The sequence below is a fragment of the Periplaneta americana genome, chromosome 13, assembly GCF_040183065.1.
Source record: "Periplaneta americana isolate PAMFEO1 chromosome 13, P.americana_PAMFEO1_priV1, whole genome shotgun sequence".
Lineage (NCBI taxonomy): Eukaryota > Metazoa > Arthropoda > Insecta > Blattodea > Blattidae > Periplaneta > Periplaneta americana.
Window position 1 is genome coordinate 132,912,162 of NC_091129.1, and position 12,414 is coordinate 132,924,575.

The following is a 12,414-nucleotide window of genomic DNA, read 5'->3' on the forward strand; positions in this document are numbered from 1 at the left end:
TTCTCTACACAAGGAGAACGAAGGGGCTCAGAGGCCCGCCCTTTTAACTGTAGCATCCACGCATCTTCACTAATAATCAGCGCTAAAATCCGGCAAATCCGCCGCACTTTTTTCTAGCCTTAATTTTTGGGTACCTAAAATATTTCAGTCTCTAATTCCGAAAATAATGGCCATACCGAGGAACGGGATGCGGCCCTGTATTCCCCATTGACTTGCTTCTTACACGATAGCATCAAAACGGCAATCGCGAACACTTTCTGATTTTCGAGAAAAGAAGGGGAAGGGTTTAAACCACTATTCCGCCGACATTCGTAGCCCCATAACTCCGCACTACGTGTAGTGACAACAAAGCCGATGAGTGCGTTGAATACAGCTCGTCGAACTCTATCTTCAGTATTAAGGACAACTCTCTATCCCTTTCCGTTTGGACGGGAGAGGCCGGCAAAATTTAAAAAAATAGTCATTTTGACCTTCCAAAACAGACTTTTCTCTACACAAGCAGAACGAAGGGGCTCAGAGGCCCGCCCTTTTAACTGTAGCATCCCCGCATCTTCACTAATAATCAGCGCTAAAATCTGGTAAATCCGCCGCACTTTTTTCTAGCCTTAATTTTTGGGTACCTAATATATTTGAGACTCTAATTCCGGAAATAATGGCCATACCGAGGAACGGGATGCGGCCCTGTATTCCCCACTGACTTGCTTCTTACACGATAGCATCAAAACGGCAATCGCGAACACTTTCTGATTTTCGAGAAAAGAAGGGGAAGGGTTTAAACCACTATTCCGCCAACATTCTTACCCCCATAATTCCGCACTACGTGTAGTCGCAACAAAGCCGATGAGTGCGTTGAATACAGCTCGTCGAGCTCTATCTTCAGTATAAAGGACAACTCTCTATCCCTTTCCGTTTGGACGGGAGAGGCCGGCAAAATTTAAAAAAATCGTCATTTTGACCTTCCAAAACTGACTTTTCTCTACACAAGGAGAACGAAGGGGCTCAGAGGCCCGCCCTTTTAACTGTAGCATCCCCGCATCTTCACTAATAATCAGCGCTAAAATCTGGTAAATCCGCCGCACTCTTTTCTAGCCTTAATTTTTGGGTACCTAAAATATTTGAGTCTCTAATTACGAAAATAATGACCATACCGAGGAACGGGATGCGGCCCTGTATTCCCCATTGACTTGCTTCTTACACGATAGCATCAAAACGGCAATCGCGAACACTTTCTGATTTTCGAGAAAAGAAGGGGAAGGGTTTAAACCACTATTCCGCCGACATTCGTAGCCCCATAACTCCGCACTACGTGTAGTGACAACAAAGCCGATAAGTGCGTTGAATACAGCTCGTCGAACTCTATCTTCAGTATTAAGGACAACTCTCTATCCCTTTCCGTTTGGACGGGAGAGGCCGGCAAAATTTCAAAAAATCGTCATTTTGACCTTCCAAAACTGACTTTTCTCTACACAAGGAGAACGAAGGGGTTCAGAGGCCCGCCCTTTTAACTGTAGCATCCCCGCATCTTCACTAATAATCAGCGCTAAAATCTGGTAAATCCGCCGCACTTTTTTCTAGCCTTAATTTTTGGGTACCTAATATATTTGAGACTCTAATTCCGGAAATAATGGCCATACCGAGGAACGGGATGCGGCCCTGTATTCCCCACTGACTTGCTTCTTACACGATAGCATCAAAACGGCAATCGCGAACACTTTCTGATTTTCGAGAAAAGAAGGGGAACCACTATTCCGCCAACATTCTTACCCCCATAATTCCGCACTACGTGTAGTCGCAACAAAGCCGATGAGTGCGTTGAATACAGCTCGTCGAACTCTATCTTCAGTATTAAGGACAACTCTCTATCCCTTTCCGTTTGGACGGGAGAGGCCGGCAAAATTTCAAAAAATAGTCATTTTGACCTTCCAAAACAGACTTTTCTCTACACAAGGAGAACGAAGGGGCTCAGAGGCCCGCCCTTTTAACTGTAGCATCCCCGCATCTTCACTAATAATCAGCGCTAAAATCTGGTAAATCCGCCGCACTTTTTTCTAGCCTTAATTTTTGGGTACCTAATATATTTGAGACTCTAATTTCGGAAATAATGGCCATACCGAGGAACGGTATGCGGCCCTGTATTCCCCATTGATTTGCTTCTTACACGATAGCATCAAAACGGCAATCGCGAACACTTTCTGATTTTCGAGAAGAGGTGGAAGGGTTTAAACCACTATTCCACCGACATTCTTGCCCCTCTAACTCCGCACTACGTGTAGTCGCAACAAAGCCGATGAGTGCGTTGAATACAGCTCGTCGAACTCTATCTTCAGTATAAAGGACAACTCTCTATCCCTTTCCGTTTGGACGGGAGAGGCCGGCAAAATTTAAAAAAATCGTCATTTTGACCTTCCAAAACTGACTTTTCTCTACACAAGGAGAACGAAGGGGCTCAGAGGCCCGCCCTTTTAACTGTAGCATCCCCGCATCTTCACTAATAATCAGCGCTAAAATCTGGTAAATCCGCCGCACTCTTTTCTAGCCTTAATTTTTGGGTACCTAAAATATTTGAGTCTCTAATTACGAAAATAATGGCCATACCGAGGAACGGGATGCGGCCCTGTATTCCCCACTGACTTGCTTCTTACACGATAGCATCAAAACGGCAATCGCGAACACTTTCTGATTTTCGAGAAAAGAAGGGGAAGGGTTTAAACCACTATTCCGCAGACATTCTTACCCCCATAATTCCGCACTACGTGTAGTCGCAACAAAGCCGATGAGTGCGTTGAATACAGCTCGTCGAACTCTATCTTCAGTATTAAGGACAACTCTCTATCCCTTTCCGTTTGGACGGGAGAGGCCGGCAAAATTTCAAAAAATGGTCATTTTGACCTTCCAAAACAGACTTTTCTCTACACAAGGAGAACGAAGGGGCTCAGAGGCCCGCCCTTTTAACTGTAGCATCCACGCATCTTCACTAATAATCAGCGCTAAAATCCGGCAAATCCGCCGCACTTTTTTCTAGCCTTAATTTTTGGGTACCTAAAATATTTCAGTCTCTAATTCCGAAAATAATGGCCATACCGAGGAACGGGATGCGGCCCTGTATTCCCCATTGACTTGCTTCTTACACGATAGCATCAAAACGGCAATCGCGAACACTTTCTGATTTTCGAGAAAAGAAGGGGAAGGGTTTAAACCACTATTCCGCCGACATTCGTAGCCCCATAACTCCGCACTACGTGTAGTGACAACAAAGCCGATGAGTGCGTTGAATACAGCTCGTCGAACTCTATCTTCAGTATTAAGGACAACTCTCTATCCCTTTCCGTTTGGACGGGAGAGGCCGGCAAAATTTAAAAAAATAGTCATTTTGACCTTCCAAAACAGACTTTTCTCTACACAAGCAGAACGAAGGGGCTCAGAGGCCCGCCCTTTTAACTGTAGCATCCCCGCATCTTCACTAATAATCAGCGCTAAAATCTGGTAAATCCGCTGCACTTTTTTCTAGCCTTAATTTTTGGGTACCTAATATATTTGAGACTCTAATTCCGGAAATAATGGCCATACCGAGGAACGGGATGCGGCCCTGTATTCCCCACTGACTTGCTTCTTACACGATAGCATCAAAACGGCAATCGCGAACACTTTCTGATTTTCGAGAAAAGAAGGGGAAGGGTTTAAACCACTATTCCGCCAACATTCTTACCCCCATAATTCCGCACTACGTGTAGTCGCAACAAAGCCGATGAGTGCGTTGAATACAGCTCGTCGAGCTCTATCTTCAGTATAAAGGACAACTCTCTATCCCTTTCCGTTTGGACGGGAGAGGCCGGCAAAATTTAAAAAAATCGTCATTTTGACCTTCCAAAACTGACTTTTCTCTACACAAGGAGAACGAAGGGGCTCAGAGGCCCGCCCTTTTAACTGTAGCATCCCCGCATCTTCACTAATAATCAGCGCTAAAATCTGGTAAATCCGCCGCACTCTTTTCTAGCCTTAATTTTTGGGTACCTAAAATATTTGAGTCTCTAATTACGAAAATAATGGCCATACCGAGGAACGGGATGCGGCCCTGTATTCCCCATTGACTTGCTTCTTACACGATAGCATCAAAACGGCAATCGCGAACACTTTCTGATTTTCGAGAAAAGAAGGGGAAGGGTTTAAACCACTATTCCGCCGACATTCGTAGCCCCATAACTCCGCACTACGTGTAGTGACAACAAAGCCGATGAGTGCGTTGAATACAGCTCGTCGAACTCTATCTTCAGTATTAAGGACAACTCTCTATCCCTTTCCGTTTGGACGGGAGAGGCCGGCAAAATTTCAAAAAATCGTCATTTTGACCTTCCAAAACTGACTTTTCTCTACACAAGGAGAACGAAGGGGTTCAGAGGCCCGCCCTTTTAACTGTAGCATCCCCGCATCTTCACTAATAATCAGCGCTAAAATCTGGTAAATCCGCCGCACTTTTTTCTAGCCTTAATTTTTGGGTACCTAATATATTTGAGACTCTAATTCCGGAAATAATGGCCATACCGAGGAACGGGATGCGGCCCTGTATTCCCCACTGACTTGCTTCTTACACGATAGCATCAAAACGGCAATCGCGAACACTTTCTGATTTTCGAGAAAAGAAGGGGAACCACTATTCCGCCAACATTCTTACCCCCATAATTCCGCACTACGTGTAGTCGCAACAAAGCCGATGAGTGCGTTGAATACAGCTCGTCGAACTCTATCTTCAGTATTAAGGACAACTCTCTATCCCTTTCCGTTTGGACGGGAGAGGCCGGCAAAATTTCAAAAAATGGTCATTTTGACCTTCCAAAACAGACTTTTCTCTACACAAGCAGAACGAAGGGGCTCAGAGGCCCGCCCTTTTAACTGTAGCATCCCTGCATCTTCACTAATAATCAGCGCTAAAATCCGGCAAATCCGCCGCACTTTTTTCTAGCCTTAATTTTTGGGTACCTAAAATATTTCAGTCACTAATTCCGAAAATAATGGCCATACCGAGGAACGGGATGCGGCCCTGTATTCCCCTTTGACTTGCTTCTTACACGATAGCATCAAAACGGCAATCGCGAACACTTTCTGATTTTCGAGAAAAGAAGGGGTAGGGTTTAAACCACTATTCCGCCGACATTCTTACCCCCATAATTCCGCACTACGTGTAGTCACAACAAAGCCGATGAGTGCGTTGAATACAGCTCGTCGAACTCTATATTCAGTATAAAGGACAACTCTCTATCCCTTTCCGTTTGGACGGGAGAGGCCGGCAAATTTTAAAAAAATCGTCATTTTGACCTTCCAAAACAGACTTTTCTCTACACAAGGAGAACGAAGGGGCTCAGAGGCCCGCCCTTTTAACTGTAGCATCCCCGCATCTTCACTAATAATCAGCGCTAAAATCCGGCAAATCCGCCGCACTTTTTTCTAGCCTTACTTTTTGGGTACTTAAAATATTTGAGTCTCTAATTCCGGAAATAATGGCCATACCGAGGAACGGGATGCGGCCCTGTATTCCCCACTGACTTGCTTCTTACACGATAGCATCAAAACGGCAATCGCGAACACTTTCTGATTTTCGAGAAAAGAAGGGGAAGGGTTTAAACCACTATTCCGCCGACATTCTAACCCCCATAACTCCGCACTACGTGTAGTCACAACAAAGCCGATGAGTGCGTTGAATACAGCTCGTCGAACTCTATATTCAGTATATAGGGGACAACTCTCTATCCCTTTCCGTTTGGACGGGAGAGGCCGGCAAAATTTCAAAAAATCGTCATTTTGACCTTCCAAAACAGACTTTTCTCTACACAAGGAGAACGAAGTGGCTCAGAGGCCCGCCCTTTTAACTGTAACATCCCCGCATCTTCACTAATAATCAGAGCTAAAATCCGGCAAATCCGCCGCACTTTTTTCTAGCCTTACTTTTTGGGTACCTAAAATATTTGAGTCTCTAATTCCGGAAATAATGGCCATACCGAGGAACGGGATGCGGCCCTGTATTCCCCACTGACTTGCTTCTTACACGATAGCATCAAAACGGCAATCGCGAACACTTTCTGATTTTCGAGAAAAGAAGGGGACATTCTTACCCCCATAACTCCGCACTACGTGTAGTCGCAACAAAGCCGATGAGTGCGTTGAATACAGCTCGTCGAACTCTATCTTCAGTATAAAGGACAACTCTCTATCCCTTTCCGTTTGGACGGGAGAGGCCGGCAAAATTTAAAAAAATCGTCATTTTGACCTTCCAAAACTGACTTTTCTCTACACAAGGAGAACGAAGGGGCTCAGAGGCCCGCCCTTTTAACTGTAGCATCCCCGCATCTTCACTAATAATCAGCGCTAAAATCCGGCAAATCCGCCGCACTTTTTTCTAGCCTTAATTTTTGGGTACCTAATATATTTGAGACTCTCATTCCGGAAATAATGGCCATACCGAGGAACGGGATGCGGCCCTGTATTCCCCACTGCCTTGCTTCTTACACGATAGCATCAAAACGGCAATCGCGAACACCTTCTGATTTTCGAGAAAAGAAGGGGAAGGGTTTAAACCACTATTCCGCCGACATTCTTACCCCCATAACTCCGCACTACGTGTAGTCACAAAGCCGATGTAGTGCGTTGAATACAGCTCGTCGAACTCTATATTCAGTATAAAGGACAACTCTCTATCCCTTTCCGTTTGGACGGGAGAGGCCGGCAAAATTTCAAAAAATCGTCATTTTGACCTTCCAAAACAGACTTTTCTCTACACAAGGAGAACGAAGGGGCTCAGAGGCCCGCCCTTTTAACTGTAGCATCCCCGCATCTTCACTAATAATCAGCGCTAAAATCCAGCAAATCCGCCGCACTTTTTTCTAGCCTTAATTTTTGGGTACCTAAAATATTTGAGTCTCTAATTCCGAAAATAATGGCCATACCGAGGAACGGGATGCGGCCCTGTATTCCCCACTGACTTGCTTCTTACACGATAGCATCAAAACAGCAATCGCGAACACTTTCTGATTTTCGAGAAAAGAAGGGGATTCCGCCGACATTCGTAGCCCCATAACTCCGCACTACGTGTAGTGACAACAAAGCCGATGAGTGCGTTGAATACAGCTCGTCGAACTCTATCTTCAGTATTAAGGACAACTCTCTATCCCTTTCCGTTTGGACGGGAGAGGCCGGCAAAATTTCAAAAAATGGTCATTTTGACCTTCCAAAACAGACTTTTCTCTACACAAGGAGAACGAAGGGGTTCAGACGCCCGCCCTTTTAACTGTAGCATCCCCGCATCTTCACTAATAATCAGCGCTAAAATCTGGTAAATCCGCCGCACTTTTTTCTAGCCTTAATTTTTGGGTACCTAATATATTTGAGACTCTAATTCCGGAAATAATGGCCATACCGAGGAACGGGATGCGGCCCTGTATTCCCCACTGACTTGCTTCTTACACGATAGCATCAAAACGGCAATCGCGAACACTTTCTGATTTTCGAGAAAAGAAGGGGAAGGGCACTATTCCGCCGACATTCGTAGCCCCATAACTCCGCACTACGTGTAGTAACAACAAAGCCGATCAGTGCGTTGTATACAGCTCGTCGAACTCTATCTTCAGTATTAAGGACAACTCTCTATCCCTTTCCGTTTGGACGGGAGAGGCCGGCAAAATTTCAAAAAATAGTCATTTTGACCTTCCAAAACAGACTTTTCTCTACACAAGGAGAACGAAGGGGCTCAGAGGCCCGCCCTTTTAACTGTAGCATCCCCGCATCTTCACTAATAATCAGCGCTAAAATCTGGTAAATCCGCCGCACTTTTTTCTAGCCTTAATTTTTGGGTACCTAATATATTTGAGACTCTAATTCCGGAAATAATGGCCATACCGAGGAACGGGATGCGGCCCTGTATTCCCCATTGTTTTGCTTCTTACACGATAGCATCAAAACGGCAATCGCGAACACTTTCTGATTTTCGAGAAGAGGTGGAAGGGTTTAAACCACTATTCCACCGACATTCTTGCCCCTCTAACTCCGCACTACGTGTAGTCGCAACAAAGCCGATGAGTGCGTTGAATACAGCTCGTCGAACTCTATCTTCAGTATAAAGGACAACTCTCTATCCCTTTCCGTTTGGACGGGAGAGGCCGGCAAAATTTCAAAAAATCGTCATTTTGACCTTCCAAAACTGACTTTTCTCTACACAAGGAGAACGAAGGGGTTCAGAGGCCCGCCCTTTTAACTGTAGCATCCCCGCATCTTCACTAATAATCAGCGCTAAAATCTGGTAAATCCGCCGCACTTTTTTCTAGCCTTAATTTTTGGGTACCTAATATATTTGAGACTCTAATTCCGGAAATAATGGCCATACCGAGGAACGGGATGCGGCCCTGTATTCCCCACTGACTTGCTTCTTACACGATAGCATCAAAACGGCAATCGCGAACACTTTCTGATTTTCGAGAAAAGAAGGGGAACCACTATTCCGCCAACATTCTTACCCCCATAATTCCGCACTACGTGTAGTCGCAACAAAGCCGATGAGTGCGTTGAATACAGCTCGTCGAACTCTATCTTCAGTATTAAGGACAACTCTCTATCCCTTTCCGTTTGGACGGGAGAGGCCGGCAAAATTTCAAAAAATGGTCATTTTGACCTTCCAAAACAGACTTTTCTCTACACAAGCAGAACGAAGGGGCTCAGAGGCCCGCCCTTTTAACTGTAGCATCCCTGCATCTTCACTAATAATCAGCGCTAAAATCCGGCAAATCCGCCGCACTTTTTTCTAGCCTTAATTTTTGGGTACCTAAAATATTTCAGTCACTAATTCCGAAAATAATGGCCATACCGAGGAACGGGATGCGGCCCTGTATTCCCCTTTGACTTGCTTCTTACACGATAGCATCAAAACGGCAATCGCGAACACTTTCTGATTTTCGAGAAAAGAAGGGGTAGGGTTTAAACCACTATTCCGCCGACATTCTTACCCCCATAACTCCGCACTACGTGTAGTCACAACAAAGCCGATGAGTGCGTTGAATACAGCTCGTCGAACTCTATATTCAGTATAAAGGACAACTCTCTATCCCTTTCCGTTTGGACGGGAGAGGCCGGCAAATTTTAAAAAAATCGTCATTTTGACCTTCCAAAACAGACTTTTCTCTACACAAGGAGAACGAAGGGGCTCAGAGGCCCGCCCTTTTAACTGTAGCATCCCCGCATCTTCACTAATAATCAGCGCTAAAATCCGGCAAATCCGCCGCACTTTTTTCTAGCCTTACTTTTTGGGTACTTAAAATATTTGAGTCTCTAATTCCGGAAATAATGGCCATACCGAGGAACGGGATGCGGCCCTGTATTCCCCACTGACTTGCTTCTTACACGATAGCATCAAAACGGCAATCGCGAACACTTTCTGATTTTCGAGAAAAGAAGGGGAAGGGTTTAAACCACTATTCCGCCGACATTCTAACCCCCATAACTCCGCACTACGTGTAGTCACAACAAAGCCGATGAGTGCGTTGAATACAGCTCGTCGAACTCTATATTCAGTATATAGGGGACAACTCTCTATCCCTTTCCGTTTGGACGGGAGAGGCCGGCAAAATTTCAAAAAATCGTCATTTTGACCTTCCAAAACAGACTTTTCTCTACACAAGGAGAACGAAGTGGCTCAGAGGCCCGCCCTTTTAACTGTAACATCCCCGCATCTTCACTAATAATCAGAGCTAAAATCCGGCAAATCCGCCGCACTTTTTTCTAGCCTTACTTTTTGGGTACCTAAAATATTTGAGTCTCTAATTCCGGAAATAATGGCCATACCGAGGAACGGGATGCGGCCCTGTATTCCCCACTGACTTGCTTCTTACACGATAGCATCAAAACGGCAATCGCGAACACTTTCTGATTTTCGAGAAAAGAAGGGGACATTCTTACCCCCATAACTCCGCACTACGTGTAGTCGCAACAAAGCCGATGAGTGCGTTGAATACAGCTCGTCGAACTCTATCTTCAGTATAAAGGACAACTCGCTATCCCTTTCCGTTTGGACGGGAGAGGCCGGCAAAATTTAAAAAAATCGTCATTTTGACCTTCCAAAACTGACTTTTCTCTACACAAGGAGAACGAAGGGGCTCAGAGGCCCGCCCTTTTAACTGTAGCATCCCCGCATCTTCACTAATAATCAGCGCTAAAATCCGGCAAATCCGCCGCACTTTTTTCTAGCCTTAATTTTTGGGTACCTAATATATTTGAGACTCTCATTCCGGAAATAATGGCCATACCGAGGAACGGGATGCGGCCCTGTATTCCCCACTGCCTTGCTTCTTACACGATAGCATCAAAACGGCAATCGCGAACACCTTCTGATTTTCGAGAAAAGAAGGGGAAGGGTTTAAACCACTATTCCGCCGACATTCTTACCCCCATAACTCCGCACTACGTGTAGTCACAAAGCCGATGTAGTGCGTTGAATACAGCTCGTCGAACTCTATATTCAGTATAAAGGACAACTCTCTATCCCTTTCCGTTTGGACGGGAGAGGCCGGCAAAATTTCAAAAAATCGTCATTTTGACCTTCCAAAACAGACTTTTCTCTACACAAGGAGAACGAAGGGGCTCAGAGGCCCGCCCTTTTAACTGTAGCATCCCCGCATCTTCACTAATAATCAGCGCTAAAATCCAGCAAATCCGCCGCACTTTTTTCTAGCCTTAATTTTTGGGTACCTAAAATATTTGAGTCTCTAATTCCGAAAATAATGGCCATACCGAGGAACGGGATGCGGCCCTGTATTCCCCACTGACTTGCTTCTTACACGATAGCATCAAAACAGCAATCGCGAACACTTTCTGATTTTCGAGAAAAGAAGGGGATTCCGCCGACATTCGTAGCCCCATAACTCCGCACTACGTGTAGTGACAACAAAGCCGATGAGTGCGTTGAATACAGCTCGTCGAACTCTATCTTCAGTATTAAGGACAACTCTCTATCCCTTTCCGTTTGGACGGGAGAGGCCGGCAAAATTTCAAAAAATGGTCATTTTGACCTTCCAAAACAGACTTTTCTCTACACAAGGAGAACGAAGGGGTTCAGACGCCCGCCCTTTTAACTGTAGCATCCCCGCATCTTCACTAATAATCAGCGCTAAAATCTGGTAAATCCGCCGCACTTTTTTCTAGCCTTAATTTTTGGGTACCTAATATATTTGAGACTCTAATTCCGGAAATAATGGCCATACCGAGGAACGGGATGCGGCCCTGTATTCCCCATTGTTTTGCTTCTTACACGATAGCATCAAAACGGCAATCGCGAACACTTTCTGATTTTCGAGAAGAGGTGGAAGGGTTTAAACCACTATTCCACCGACATTCTTGCCCCTCTAACTCCGCACTACGTGTAGTCGCAACAAAGCCGATGAGTGCGTTGAATACAGCTCGTCGAACTCTATCTTCAGTATAAAGGACAACTCTCTATCCCTTTCCGTTTGGACGGGAGAGGCCGGCAAAATTTAAAAAAATCGTCATTTTGACCTTCCAAAACTGACTTTTCTCTACACAAGGAGAACGAAGGGGCTCAGAGGCCCGCCCTTTTAACTGTAGCATCCCCGCATCTTCACTAATAATCAGCGCTAAAATCTGGTAAATCCGCCGCACTCTTTTCTAGCCTTAATTTTTGGGTACCTAAAATATTTGAGTCTCTAATTACGAAAATAATGGCCATACCGAGGAACGGGATGCGGCCCTGTATTCCCCACTGACTTGCTTCTTACACGATAGCATCAAAACGGCAATCGCGAACACTTTCTGATTTTCGAGAAAAGAAGGGGAAGGGTTTAAACCACTATTCCGCAGACATTCTTACCCCCATAATTCCGCCCTACGTGTAGTCGCAACAAAGCCGATGAGTGCGTTGAATACAGCTCGTCGAACTCTATCTTCAGTATTAAGGACAACTCTCTATCCCTTTCCGTTTGGACGGGAGAGGCCGGCAAAATTTCAAAAAATCGTCATTTTGACCTTCCAAAACTGACTTTTCTCTACACAAGGAGAACGAAGGGGCTCAGAGGCCCGCCCTTTTAACTGTAGCATCCCCGCATCTTCACTAATAATCAGCGCTAAAATCCGGCAAATCCGCCGCACTTTTTTCTAGCCTTACTTTTTGGGTACTTAAAATATTTGAGTCTCTAATTCCGGAAATAATGGCCATACCGAGGAACGGGATGCGGCCCTGTATTCCCCACTGACTTGCTTCTTACACGATAGCATCAAAACGGCAATCGCGAACACTTTCTGATTTTCGAGAAAAGAAGGGGACATTCTTACCCCCATAACTCCGCACTACGTGTAGTCGCAACAAAGCCGATGAGTGCGTTGAATACAGCTCGTCGAACTCTATCTTCAGTATAAAGGACAACTCTC

At 45.2% G+C, this 12,414-nt stretch overlaps 1 long non-coding RNA gene across 3 annotated transcripts in view; it reads right to left on the bottom strand.

The window, feature by feature from the left end:
- The window catches only part of LOC138712451 (uncharacterized), a 317,192-nt gene that overhangs the window by 281,143 nt on the left and 23,635 nt on the right, over window positions 1-12,414 (bottom strand). The gene's annotated exons all lie outside the window — the stretch shown is intronic.